We start from the raw sequence: 15,260 nt of genomic DNA, 5'->3' as shown, positions 1-15,260 counted from the left end.
AGAGCTGCATCAAATCAGTCTCTGGACTGAAGACCACATCAACAACAACAAAATATCACTCAATTGCTGTCGATACTAGCTCTTTGAAAACGTTCCACAACTTTTCTACACTTACATGATCAGATAGGAAGGAGTGAAGACTGTCTCTTAAAAAGGCGTTAAGAATATTTTTGTCAGCTTTTTTAAAACAGATATACTTTGCGTTTCTTTTTGATGGTAGTAGGTATCACGGTATTCAGCCTAGCAGCAACTGCCTTGTGTTCGCTAATCCCTGTATTCGTCACAATACTCACTGTCTGTCCAGGTTTACTTGTTGCTAAAAGGTCATGTATGCTTTCGCAGCCATTTGCGCTTCGAGTAAGCTCATGAACTAATTGTTCAAAATAATTTTCTGAGAAAGCATTCAGTACATTTTCGGATGACGTTTTATGCCTGCCGCCGTACCTAGACTGGAAATTTGCTTTATACGTATAATTTTTCCAGCATATCGAGGGTAGATTGAAGTCACCACCGACTATTATTGTATGAGCGGGGTACTTATTTGAAATGAGACTCAAGTTTTCTTTGAACTGTTCAGCAACTATATCATCTGAGTCGGGAGGTCGGTAAAACGATCCAATGAATATTTTAGTCCGATTGTCAGGTATAACCTCTACCCGTACTATTTCACACGAACTATCTACTTCAATTTCGCTACAAGGCAAACTACCTCTGACAGCAATAAATATTCCACCACCAACTGTATTTAATCTATCCTTTCTGAAAACTGTTCGATCGTTTGTGGTGGTAAAAATGGAAATGTCGTGTGGCTAGGGCCTCCCGTCGGGTAGACCGTTCGCCTGGTGCAGGTCTTTCGATTTGACGCCACTTCGGCGACCTGCGCGTCGATGGGGATGAAATGATGATGATTAGGACAACACAACACCCAGTCCCTGAGCGGAGAAAATTTCCGACCCAGCCGGGAATCGAACCCGGGCCCTTAGGATTGACAGTCTGTCACGCTGACCACTCAGCTACCGGGGCGGACGTTTGTGGTGGTGGTTAGTGTTTAACGTCCCGTCGACAACGAGGTCATTAGAGACGGAGCGCAAGCTCGGGTTGGGGAAGGATTGGGAAGGAAATCGGCCGTGCCCTTTCAAAGGAACCATCCCGGCATTTGTCTGAAGCGATTTAGGAAAATCGCGGAAAACCTAAATCAGGATGGCCGGAGACGGGATTGAACCATCGTCCTCCCGAATGCGAGTCCAGTGTGCTAACCACTGCGCCACCTCGCTCGGTCGATCGTTTGAAAAAATTTCGGCAGAATCCGCTTTAGCCAGCTCTCTGTACCTACAACTATTTGAGCTTCAGTGCTTTCTATTAGGGTTTGGAGTTCTGGTTCTTTCCCAACACAGCTACGAAAATTTACAACTACAATACCAATTGTTTCTACAAGTACCTTATTGTGTTTCACCTGCCCACTTTTAGACGGACGCCCCATCTGTGGTTCCCTGAAACCCTCTAACCTAAAAAACAGCCCAGTCTCTTCCACACAGCCCCTGCCACCCGTGTAGCAGCCTCCTGCGTGTAGTGGACTCCTGACCTATTAAGCGGAACCCGGAAACCCATCACCCGATGGCGCAAGTCAAGGAATCCGCAGCCTACACTGTCGCAGAACCGCCTGAGCCTCTGATTCACACCCTCCACTCGGCTCTGCACTAAAGGACCACAGTCGGTTAATCCAAAGTGGAGGAGACAACTTCTACATGTACATCTACATACATACTCCGCAATCCACCATATGGTGCGTGGCGGAGGGTACCTCGTACTACAACTAGCATCTTCTCTCCGTGTTCCAGTTCCAAACAGAACGAGGGAAAAATGACTGCCTATATGCCTCTGTACGAGCCCTAATTTCTCTTATCTTATCTTTGTGGCCTTTCCGCGAAATGTAAGATGGCGGCAGTAAAATTGTACTGCAGTCAGCCTCAAATGCTGGTTCTCTAAATTTCCTCAGTAGCGATTCACGAAAAGAACGCCTCCTTTCCTCTAGAGACTCCTACCCGAGTTCCTGAAGCATGTCCGTAACATTCGCGTGATGATCAAACCTACCAGTAACAGATCTAGCAGCCCGCCTCTGAATTGCTTCTATGTCCTCCCTCAATCCGACCTGATAGGGATCCCAAACGCTCGAGCAGTACTCAAGAATAGGTCGTATTAGTGTTTTATAAGCGATCTCCTTTACAGATGAACCACATCTTCCCAAAATTCTGCCAATGAACCGAAGACGACTATCCGCCTTCCCCACAACTGCCATTACATGCTTGTCCCACTTCATATTGCTCTTCAATGTTACGACCAAATATTTAATCGACGTGACTGTGTCAAGCGCTACACTGCTAATGGAGTATTCAAACATTACGGGATTATTTTTCCTATTCATCTGCATTAATTTACATTTATCTATATTTAGGATTAGCTGCCATTCTTTACACCAATCACAAATCCTGTCCAAGTCATCTTGTATCCTCCTACAGTCACTCAACGACGATACCTTCCCGTACACCACAGCATCATCAGCAAACAGCCGCACATTTCTATCCACCCTATCCAAAAGATCATTTATGTAGATAGAAAACAACAGCGGACCTACCACAGTTCCCTGGGGCGCTCCAGATGATACTCTCACCTCCGATGAACACTCACCATCGAGGACAACGTCATCCTATTCCACTACCCCAGACAGAATAAACCAGAGGTGTTCTCTTTGGCCTGTGGAGCTCAATTGAGGATGCTTGAAACAGGTTTTTTCCCTGCACCACTTCCCTTGGGAACCAACAGGAAAGTAGCATCCGCCCTCCCCAAGCTTAAAAATGGCAGGAGCCAATAGAAACTCAGGAACACTACATCCAGTCATGTGATTGTGTCGTTAGGGGGATATAAGACAGATGCACTCTCAGTCGCAGGCAGTGGAAGAATTATGAAGCATCAGCAGCAGCCGAGATCCTCAGCTGCCTCCATCTCACAGAAGAAGCCTAAAAGTTTGTTCAACCCCATATCTTTCTCTGTGGATTCTTATTGTTTCTTCTTCTTTGTTCAGCGACTTCTGGCAAGCCCAGACAGGCAGCAACCTCCAGCATGCTCAGACCAGTAGCTACCTCCAGCACGTGTGATCTAGCAGCAGCCATCGGCTTGTTGGGACCTGAAGCGACCTCTGGCCTCTCAGGGCCAGCAGCAGTACCAGCACTGTAGGATGATGTAGCGCATCTGACTAGCCTGTTGGAGCAGTACAACGAGCTACTATTATCCATACTGCTCGTCGATTTGTGTGTTGAAGACGCTCAGCCAGTCTCTGATTTTCGGAAGAACTGTGCTGGGGGCACATGGAGCGGGTCAGTAGTGGTCCCTGACACATGCACCATCCCAGATCATCCTGATGTTACTGCAAGGACAGAGTGTTGCGGTGGTGGATGAGAAGCTGCCGATTCCTCCCAGTGCTCTACTGCTTTTCATTTCAACTTATTATTTAACAACTGCCCGTCCATTGCGCTTAAATTTTGGTATAGAAGCATCAGTGGACAGTGATTGCCACGTTGTGTTAGAGATGAAAATGCGTAGAGAAGTGTTCAAGTGCTGTTTACGGAGTTGGAATGGGATGAACTGTGATGGAGCAAAACAATCAGCTGTTATTGTCGGTTGAATGTACCCAGCCAGCCCCTGACTCGCTGGAGTGCACCGAGGGTCCTAATCACCATGACGCAGGTGGACACTGGCCTCCATCATACGAAGAATATTCCAGTGATACTGCATGGACAGAGTAAGGATGTAGTGGATGAGAATATTCCAATTAAGCCCTGTACACCACTACTCCTCTCTCTATTGTATAATTTAACCGCTAGTTGTTCGAAACGTTGACATATTGGTATAGATGCAGCCACAGGCAAAGAGTGGTGTAGGCCGGCCGCGGTGGCCGTGCGGTTCTAGGCGCTGCAGTCCGAAACCGCGGGACTGTTACGGTCGCAGGTTCGAATCCTGCCTCGGGCATGGATGTCTGTGATGTCCTTAGGTTAGTTAGGTTTAAGTAGTTCTAAGTTCTAGGGGACTGATGACCTCAGATGTTAAGTCCCATAGTGCTCAGAGCCATTTTTTTGAAAGAGTGGTGTATTGTAATAGAGATTGAAAAATGCAGCTAAAAGTAATTACGTGCGGTTTACAGAGGTGGAATGGGATGATCTCTGTCGTGCAAAGGTGTATATTATGCAGCAGTTGACCGCCGAGTATCACCGGAGCCGGCCTCCCCCGTCATTTACTGTGCTACTCGAACTCTGTCCATTACAACAGTGTACAATAACTCTGCAGTCCATGTGAAATCACGTAGCACATCCATTTATCTACAGCACTCCACCGAATAAAACTTTTTCGATCTACAAATGGTACTACCCATTGTGTTGGAAAGACTGAACCGATGGCTGCCTTGCGTTAAAGATGTGTATAGAGACATTGCAGGGTATCTAAGTATGAACAGTGTGCATGTAGACGACTTAGAACAGTGGGTCAGGATGGTACTGGCGAAGACTAATGTATTGCCAATAAGTTTGACAGAAATAGATGCTGAATTCTGTCCTTACAAGAAGGCTTCATTTTCTATATTCTGTACTGGTGTTAACATAAAGAAACAACCAGCTGACGTAGTGCATTCTGTGTATAATTACTGAATAAAAAATGTGTATAACCATGTATACGTTTTTTATTTCTTACCTCTTATTACATGATCAAAAGTATCCGGACACCTGGCTGAAAATGACTTGCAAGTTCGTGGCGCCCGCCATCGGTAATGCTGGAATTCAACATGGTGTTGGCCCACCCTTAGCCTTGATTACAGCTTCCACTCTCGCAGGCATACGTTCAGACAGGTGCTGGAAGGTTTCTTGGGGAATGGCAACCCATTCTTCACGGAGTGCTGCACTGAGTAGAGGTATCGAGGTCTGTCGATGAGGCCTGACACGAAGTCGGCGTTCCAAAACATCCTAAAGGTGTTCTATAGGATTCCGATCAGGACTCTGTGCAGGCCAGTCCATTGGAGGGATATTACTGTCGTCTAGCCACTCCGCCACAGGCTGTGCATTATGAACAGGTGCTCGAATGTGTTGAAAGGTGCAGTCACTATTCCCGAATTGCTCTTCAACAGTCGGAAGCAAGAAGGTGCTTAAAACATCAATGTAGGCCTGTGCTGTGATAGTGCCACGCAAAACAACAAGGGGTGCAAGCGCCCTCCATGAAAAACACGACCACACCATAATACAATGAAATTACAATTAAATCAATACCATTAGCTGCTGACGGGCGTTGATATACATCAACGGGGACAGTTGAAAATGTGTGCCCCGACCGGGACTCGAACCCAGTATCTGCTGCTTACAAGGCAGACGCTCTATCCATCTGAGCCACCGAGGGCAGAGAGGATAGTGCGACTGCAGAGATTTATCGCCCGCACACTTCCCGTGAGATCCACATTCTCAACTTATAGTCCACACATTACATTCGTAGTGCCGCTGCCATTATACCCATTACTCGCGGCAGAGTCCCGTATGAGTTCAGGCAAATCGTGTGCATCCGCACTGAAGAAGGTCATCAGCCGGTTAACCTTAAACGATATGAAGATGGCATCTGTTCTTTCTTACATATCCGAAAGAACAGATGCCATCACACCGTAATACCACCGCACCGCACACGTTGGCAGATGACGTTCACCGGGAATTCGCCATACCCACACACTGCTATCGAATCGCCACATTGTGTACCGTCGATCGTCATTCCACACAACGTTTTTCCACTTTCCAATCGTCCAACGTTTACGCTCGTTACACCAAGCGAGGCATCGTTTGGCATTTACCGGCGTAATGTGTGGCTTATGAGCAGCCGCTCGACCATGAAATCCAAGTTTTCTCACCTGCCGCCTAACTATCTTAGTACATGCAGTGAATCCTGATGCAGTTTGGAATTCCTGTGTGATGGTCTGGACAGATGTATGCCTATTACACATGACGACCCTCTTCAATTGTCAGACGTCTCTGTCAGTCAACAGACGAGGTCGGCCTGTACGCTTTTGTGCTGTACTTGTCACTTCACGTTTCCACTTCACTATCACACCGGAAACAATGGGTCTAGGGATGCTTAGGAGTGTGGAAATCTCGCGTACAGACGTATGACGCAAGTAACTCCCAATCCGTGAGTTCTGCGGAGCACCCCATTCTGTTCTCTAACGATGTCTAATGACTACTGAGGTCGCTGATATGTAGTACCTGCCAGTAGGTGATAGCACAATGCACCTAATATGGAAAACGTATGTTTTCGGGGGTGTTCGTGTACTTTTGATCACATAGTATATATTGCAAGTACTAAAGCTATTGCCGCAGTATTTTCACTGGAAACATGCAACAGCAGAAAATTGTCATTTAACTAAATTCTCCGTAAAAGCCCATTGCATGCCAGTACCTGAAATGGTCGGTGTCATGGAAAGGACATAGTGTTCATTATGTTCTAAAAAAAACCATTGTACGCCAGTACCTGACGTAGTATGTATCGTGGTAGGGTGGGTGAAGCATCAAGACTTTGTTCTAAGCGACTGGAGCTGTGACAGTGCGCAAGAAGACCGGAAGAAGAAGAATGGCGCACTCCTTCCCGACACATACATGTGCTGTAAGACAAATGTTCTCACGTCGCTGCTAATACATCCAGATGGAGTCCGCTTTGAGCATGTATGTGTACTTTCGAAAACACTGTTTCAGCCCAAATACGAACTATTACAGGAGATTCTGCAGGGTTTGGATGGTGTGACGTACACAACATTCAGTGAGAGCAGTGATATCCCTCCACCGGAAAAAGTAAAGCCAAACACAGTGTTCATATTTGACGATGTTGCTGTGGAAAATCAAGATCTAAGTAGGCAATGTTTCTGTTTCGGTCGCCATATGGTTGTTGACGTATTTTGTCTGAGTCAGACATATTTCAGAATCCCAAAATAGCTGGTGTGGTATACTGCAAACCTAATTATAGCATATAAACAAGACAATCTGAATTTAAAACACATTTACCAGGCCCGTGTAGGAACCGACTTGTCGTTCAATGGTTTTGTAAAGATGTGCAGATTGCTGGAATCATCACAGTATGGGTTTCTCGTTGCTGATAAAACAAGAAAACTGAATGATGGCAGGTACAGGTGGAACTTCCAGGAGTACCTATATATATAGCCATGCAAAGAGGTGAGTACATCAGTATACGCATCACCATGGATAAATTCGCTTGCATGGCGGGGCTCGGTTTGATAAGATGGGTGTACATATACAAAACATTAGCTTGTACTTGGACGCGAAAATTCAAACTCTCGAACATAAAGTTGGAGGTGCACGTAAGGAACTAGAAACATATCGTCAAACCCTTCTGAGACTGAATAATACGCTGAATGATCGGATTAATGCAATCCTGAAGAAAGTAAACGGTTTAACTGGAGGGGGAATAGCTGTCATTGAGAAAAGGACATTGTGCGAACGGGTTAACGCAATTGAGATGAAAATAGGCAATTTAACTGAAGGGAAAGTAGCTGTTACCGAGAAGTGGAACAGCATAAGGAGAAGAAGAGCGGATATATAAACCTCACACTGCGCAGAAGTCCGATTAGTATACACTGAGAAGCCCGCCCGGCTAGCCGCGCGTTCTAACGCGCTGCTTCCCGAGCGGGAGGGCTTGTAGGTCATCGGTACGAATCCGCCCGGCGAGTTAGTGTCGAGGTCCGGTGTGCCGGCCAGCTTGTGGATGGTTTTTAAGGCGGTTTTCCATCTGTCTCGGTGAATGTGGGCTGGTTCCCCTTATTCTGCGTCAGTTACACTATGTCGTCGATTGCTGCACAAACACTGTCTCCACATACACATACACCATAATTACTCTACCACTCAAGCATTTGGGGTTACACTCATCTGGTATGAGACGTTCCCGGGGCGGGGGCGGGGGGGGGGGGGGGTGCAATGGCCACTGCACTGAGGGCCGAACCGCACAATAAGCCTAATAATAACCCTGGGTTCGTTGTGGGGCGGGGTGAGGTTGGTGGACTACTGTGACTCATTGGGTGGGTTGTGAACCACTGAGGGCTACGGCGGGACGAAGCCTGTCCATCGTCTCTAGGTCCCCAGTTCAATACACAATACACCGAGATGTCGACCAACAAAGTCATCGAGGCACAAAAGGCCGTTCGCGAAAAGTTGCGGTTGCTGAGGTTAGGGCATTTGAAGCGGGCGCAGACACTGCAACAAACGTTTAAACAAGTTTCTGAATCTCTCGGGGAACTCTCAGCGAAATTCCGCAACGACGACGATGATGCTATTGCTGATTTCCTTAACCGTCACAGCGACGCTAGGATAGACAAAACATTTGGTGTTAGTGGTGAGAAACCATACATATTGGGCACACAGCCTATAACTTTAAATGAGGAAACGATACAGATCGGCGATAAACAATTTCAAAGAACACCCAGTCTACTAAACCTTATTTTCCTAAGACCCACAAAAACTCTAAATTATTCGGCTAAAGATCTCGAAATGTATCGTGAAATATTGCTTTTAACTGATCTACATAAGAATCAAGAATTCGAACAATGTGAAATACAAATGCTTTATAAGACCTATTTTGGATGGTGAAAAAATTAGTAGTGGTGATGGTATTGACATTCAGCATAAAAGAGTGAGCAATCGACTCCCGCAGTATATACATTACGACGACCCCAATGAGCTAACAGACCGGCTACGACTGCTCATGGCATCAGCTGCCGCTGGTAATACAGCTCATTCGAATGAAGTTGTTTCAGTGGTTTCTGAGCTTAGAGAGAGTGGCATGATCGAACAAGTATGGAAACTATAGTTCGAGAACTACACAAACCAGCCCGTAAAACATACCCTCGAAAATATGTTATGATTAAAGGTTTGGACGACCGGTGGCAGGCGGATCTTGTCGACATGAGGGAATATTCACGTGTGAATAACGTATTCAAATGTATCTTAATGGTCGTTGATATTTATTCTAAATATGCCTGGGCATTACCTGTGAAAGTGAAAACAGGGAAGGCAGCCAAGTCATGAGCGCTGCACTAGGGTGTAAGGAAGGAGATGAAAACTAAAGGGTGCATAAAAAACTGTATCATGACAGCGTTGTATGCAGCTAAAAACGCCCCGAAGCAGACAGGAGTGAGACAAAAAAGATCGATCAAACCACCCAGGGTTCTACCAATACCCAAGACGTCGGGTGGAATTATTCCCTTCCTTATTCCTGCCTTAGCCGGACTCTCAGCAGTGGGTTCACTGGCTGGGGGTGCTGCGGCAATTGCCAGGACAGTCAACAATGCACAAAGCTCTGAGGAGCAACTGAAGGAGGCACGAAGACATAACCGCATGATGGAGGCAGCAGCCATCGGAAAAGGGCTATACTTGAAACTATACAAGAAAGGACTAGGTCTCTTCATAAACAAAAAAAAAAAAAAAGCCCCCTAGCAGTCCTACCAGACAGGGCGCTTTCAAATACAGATTTATTTAAGTTTGTTACGAAGAAATTCAACGTTCCGAAATTCGGAGGTGTGTTCATGCTGAATACATTACCGAAGAGTATGTAGAAATCAGGAGAATGCGGAATTGTGAATCTGGATGTAGCAGGAGGACCTGGAACTCACTGGGTAGCATATATTAAAAAAAAGAAATACAAATAATGTCTACTATTTCGACTCATTCGGCGGCCTGCAACCCCTAGAAGAATTACAACGATACTTCACAGGCAGAAGGCATGCGTTCTACAATTTTCGACGCTACCAAGACTGTGATACATTCCTGTGTGGTCATCTATGCATCATGTTCCTACTGACTTTTACGAATGACATATAAGGCTGGGTATTAAGCACCCACTCACCAGTCGGTGTTTAGATGAAATGTCGTACACTCTGACATTAAAAGAACGATTGTCTGTACTACGTGCGAATTACTTCCCGCCAGTTGATTTAAGCGTTGGAGATTGGAGCATCGCGCTGATTGGTCTGGAGACATACAACACCATCCTAAATATCACAGAGGCTAACAATAAACTGCATCTGGAAATTAATGGCAAAGAAGAAATTGTAGAAATTCAACCTGGTGCATACGCTGTTAACGAATTAAACGAAATTTTAAAACAGTCTGGAAAAGGGACTAAGCTCCGTGCAAACATCAGTACACTTAAATCTGAAATAAGGACGGTGAATGCTTCGACTGACTTTAAGCAGAAGGTTCAATAGGCCCACTACTGGGTTTCACAAAGGGACAGATTTTGAAGACGGATCCTAATAAATTTTACAAATTTGATCAGACAGTGGATATTCTTCCTGTCAGTACAATCGATATTGAGTGTAACATTGAAACGAACTCATATCTCAACGATAGATTGGTTCATTCAATTTACGGATTTTTCCCATCAGTTGGAACAGGGTATAAGATTGTTGAGACTCCTACCACCGCTATATACCTTCCAGTGACAGTTCAGACATTGGAGTATCTAGAATTGCGTATTGTGGATCAGAATAACCAACTTGTTGACTTTCGTGGTGGGGAAATCATCGTACGACTACATCTACGACAAGATGGGCGTAAGGTATAACACCAGCGCACGCAGCGCAAAAGATGGCACTTTGCAGCAGAACCGCAAGATGATAACACGTGCGAACCACAAGTTTCTTAAATCAGTAGGCTTGAAACCTCGCAATGACGTCGTCGCTCAATATACACTACTGGCCATTAAAATTGCTGCACCACGAAGATGACGTGCTACAGACGCGAAATTTAACCGACAGGAAGAAGATGCTGTGATATACAAATGATTAGCTTTTCAGAGCGTTCACACAAGGTTGGCGCCGGTGGCGACACCTACAATGTGCTGACATGAGGAAAGTTTCCAACCGATTTCTCATACACAAACAGCAGTTGACCGGCGTTGCCTGGTGAAACGTTGTTGTGATGCCTCGTGTAAAGAGGAGAAATGCGTACCATCACGTTTCCGACTTTGATAAAGGTTGGATCGTAGCCTATCGGGATTGCGGTTTATCATATCGCGACATTGCTGCTCGCGTTGGTCGAGATCCAATGACCGTTAGCAGAATATGGAATCGGTGGTTTCAGGAGGGTAATACGGAACGCCGTGCTGGATCCCAACGGCCTCGTATCACTAGCAGTCGAGATGACTGGCATCATATCCGCATGGCTGTGACGGATCGTGCAGCCACGTCTCGATCCCTGAGTCAACACACGGTGACGTTTGCAAGACAACGACCATCTGCACGAACAGTTCGACGACGTTTGCAGCAGCATGGACTATCAGGTCGGAGACCATGGCTATGGTTACTTTTGACGCTGCATCACAGACAGGAACACCTGCGACGGTGTACTCAACGACGAACCTGGGTGCACGAATGGCAAAACGTCATTTTTTCGGATGAATCCAGGTTCTGTTTACAGCATCATGATGGTCGCATCCGCTTCTGACGACATCGCGGTGAACGCACATTGGAAGCGTGTATACGTCATCGCCATATTGGCATATCGCACGGTGTGATGGTATGGGGTGCCATTGGTTACACGTCTCGGTCACCTTTTGTTCCCATTGACGGCACTATAATCAGTAGACGTTATATTTCAGATGTGTTACGACCGGTGGCTCTACCCTTCATTCCATCCCTGCGAAACCCTACATTTCAGCTGGACAATTCACGACCGCATGTTGCCGGTCCTGAACGGGCCTTTCTGGATACAGAATATGTTCGTCCTGCTCATTTGGCTTGCTTTTCTGCTTTTTCTTCAGGATATAAACGTGAACTGATATTCTGGGATTTTCTGCCTCAAATTTTGGTATGTCCTGAATCTTTATGGGGAACTCGATACCATCAAAGTTGTAACATCCACGAATGTCAAGACCTATTCCGCATCGAGTTGTGCGCTCGGGATGCTGTTTAATTTTTTTTTTCACAAGACAGGATTGACCATGCAAAACAAGCGTTATCTTTTTCATTTTCAACGCTACTGCTAGCCTCCTTCTTAATATCCTCAGGGAGTTCGATAAACTTGGACCCTCCATTGAACGGATCATAGTCGTGAATATGGATGTCGAGGTGTGGTATCTGGCTGAGTGCTTTAGCTGAACCTCTTACTTCCATCTCGGAAAACTGGGCCAGTATAGCACCGAAGGTGGATTCACAATACCACTCGTTCATTGATGTACTCCGAGATACAACGCCATTATCACCCCAGATGTAGTGTAAGGTTTTCTCCGCAGCAGCACCCTACTGTTTGGGCGGGTGAGTCAACTCGCAGCAAAGCACTGCATTGCATTTAATGGCAATATATCTCTGATCGTTTAGGGCTTTCAGGAGCTCCGCCCTTAACAGCAGGAGGCACGCTCCTAGAAACCTGGCTGGGTCACTATACCCCCAGCCGGATGCTCAGTCCTAGTAAATAAGATACGCTCTTCAAAGGCCCTAGCACCCGCCGAGTATTCTAGAAGGGTCATGACGCCGCTAATCTGATGTTCTTCTCTATCAGGACGGAATACAGCACTACCGCTAGCCACAGGTCCATTATCATTTATACTACAGCTTGGTGACGACTGCGTCCAGCTGGTGGATGAGGGCGCTGGGGATGAGGCGCCTTTGCGGGGAAGGGGTATACACTGAGGAACACATACGTTTCGTTGCCGGCGAGGGCGAGCAGCCGGAGCGTGAGTAATAGGAGGCAGTGGTGGTGATCTGTGGAAGCACCCAGGATGTGGCGAATGCACTCCTTGATGCTCCTGCATATTGGAGCCTTCACCACATCGCCATCCTGGGGGGTGAGAGATCGTTGCTCTGACTGAACCACCCAAGGACGCCAGATGGTATGTGTTGGTACAGGGGCGGACACTGCAGCAGCCACAGCCGCTTCCCGCGCGGCAGCAAGCGGTAGTTTGTATGGCAGTGCACATCCCTCAGGTTTGTGTTTGATGCCTGCCCCCACAACCACCACTCTAGGTGTAAGCGCCACAGCAAGCTCTTGTCGTGGCGGTATCGCCTCTGTAACATACGAATACCGGGAAAAAATTAAGCTCAGTGCTCAAGATTTTTTAAATATATGCTGTAAACTAACAAATGGTTCAAATAGAACTTAGAACTATTTAAACCTAACTAACCTAAGGACATCACACACATCCATGCCCGAGGCAGGATTGGAACCTGCGACTGTAGCGGTCGCGCGGTTCCAGACTGTAGCGCCTAGAGCCGCTTGGCGACCGCGGCCGGCGATGTAAACTAACAACAACAATTAAGTAAATCACCATTCCTGAATGATAATTATATGCTTAAATGATGATGGTCATATTATAATCACCTTTTACATTCTGGGTCCCAGGATTGAGCTGTCCAGTCGGTCTTTCTGGTAGTTCACCCACCCAGTCAAATATCTCCATCTCCTGCTCCAGAAGGGAGAGATCGCACTGTTTATCAGCAGCCAGCATCTCACGCTCACACTCAAGCATCTCACCCTCACCGGAATTGTTGTTGTCGTTGTTGCGGAGCCATCGATCCATCTCTCGGAAGTCGCCTACAACAAGATATTGATTATCAGAAACAACAACAAAAGATTTGTACTGATTTTGACTACAGCCAGATACTGATTCTAGATAACTACAAAAAATTGAATAAATAAGTAAGAAGTTTATACCACATGGAAGTGATGACTCCTGGTCATCATTCTCGACGCATACCCCTACAGGAATCTTATTTTTCTCTTGAGCAGTAGCATCATCTACAACAATGAACAACAGATACCTCACACAACTGTATACGGTGAAAAAAAGTCTCATGGCAATATATGACAACTGTACTTACTTTCTTGCTGCATTTCAGACTCTAGCAGCAGCAGCTCAATGTCCACCAGCTGCTGCTCTAATGCTGCAACAGCGACATCAAAAGTTTTATAAGCCCTTGTTACAATCTGAATACATCAAGAGCTGTTTTCTGACCATGTAAACTACAACACAGAATTTGGAGATGTTCTTACATGATGGTGGCACAACCTCTTCCTCTTTCTAAAGACTTTCAGCTTCCCGCTGGCGTTCTAATTCCATCAACATTTCGGGAATCAATGCTGTAATAGTAAGAAAAAAGAACTTTTGTAACCACTCGTTACGAAAATGTATCACAATCTCGAAAAAATTTTGAATACTTTACTACAAAATTTAGTAACTGTCGCAATTTGAACTCATGATTTTTCTAATGAGCACTTACATGGCAAATGACTCAAGTTTTGTCGTTTCCCACCACCACTCCTACCGGAATCACTGCTGGCTGAGCGTTTCATGGTGCAGGAATCACAATGCCACAACTATGCACCGTCACAGACTGGTGATGATTGTGTGGGGGGTTTGGGCTTTATATAGCTTCAGACTCCACCCCTATTTTGTAGAGGACCAATAGGAACTCAGAGTGCCATAGTAGCAAGTTGTAACTTGCCTTCTTTTTTTCCTTCAAGCAGACTTGGTGCATCTGTTTGAGGAAAATATCGCATCTGTGGTGGGAGGAAAGAAAGATCTGAGACAAACATCCTGTGTTTGCCAGCAAGTGGATGAAAAATTGGATATAGCTGATAGCTGTAGACAACCTCTGCCACGCAGGGTAGCCGAGCGGTCTCAGGTGCCTTGTCACGGTCCGCTCGGCTCTCCCCGTCGGAGGTTCGAGTCCTCCCTCGGGCATGGGTGTGTGTGTTGATCTTAGCATAAGTTACTTTAAGTTAGATTAAGTAGTGTGTAAGCTTAGGCACCGATGACCTCCGCAGTTTGTTCCCATAAGACCAAAAAAGAAAACCGGTCTTTGTTCAGTCTGAGACAGATGGATAGTCTGACACCCAGTGCCAGCTGCATCCCTCGAAATACATGTTGCTGTTTTCCTTAGGAATGAGCTGACTGGCTAAACTGGATCTCCAGTCCGCGGCTGCGATTCTAAATACTGGCCGCTGAGAGGGCGTCGGCGCCGTGTTTCAATCGAGTTGAAACGTCCCCTTAGAAGAATTTATGAAATTACTGTGCTGATAAACCTCTACGCTACTTGATTTTCAAACAGCTGAGCAAAACTGAACGTACATCTACATCTACATCTACATCTATACTCCGCGAGCCACCTTACGGTGTGTGGCGGAGGGTACTTATTGTACCACTATCTGATCCCCCCTTCCCTGTTCCATTCACGAATTGTG

The 15,260-nt window shown here is 46.1% G+C and overlaps 1 non-coding gene across 1 annotated transcript; it reads right to left on the bottom strand.

Moving 5' to 3' along the window:
* Positions 1–5,359: 5,359 nt before the first annotated feature.
* On the bottom strand, positions 5,360–5,434 carry Trnat-ugu. Its single transcript has one exon. It is a non-coding gene; the product is annotated as a tRNA-Thr (tRNA).
* Positions 5,435–15,260: the final 9,826 nt, after the last annotated feature.

The sequence above is a fragment of the Schistocerca piceifrons genome, chromosome X, assembly GCF_021461385.2.
Source record: "Schistocerca piceifrons isolate TAMUIC-IGC-003096 chromosome X, iqSchPice1.1, whole genome shotgun sequence".
NCBI lineage: Eukaryota > Metazoa > Arthropoda > Insecta > Orthoptera > Acrididae > Schistocerca > Schistocerca piceifrons.
Note: the sequence above shows the minus strand (reverse complement) of the source record. Positions and strands in the feature narration are given on the sequence as shown.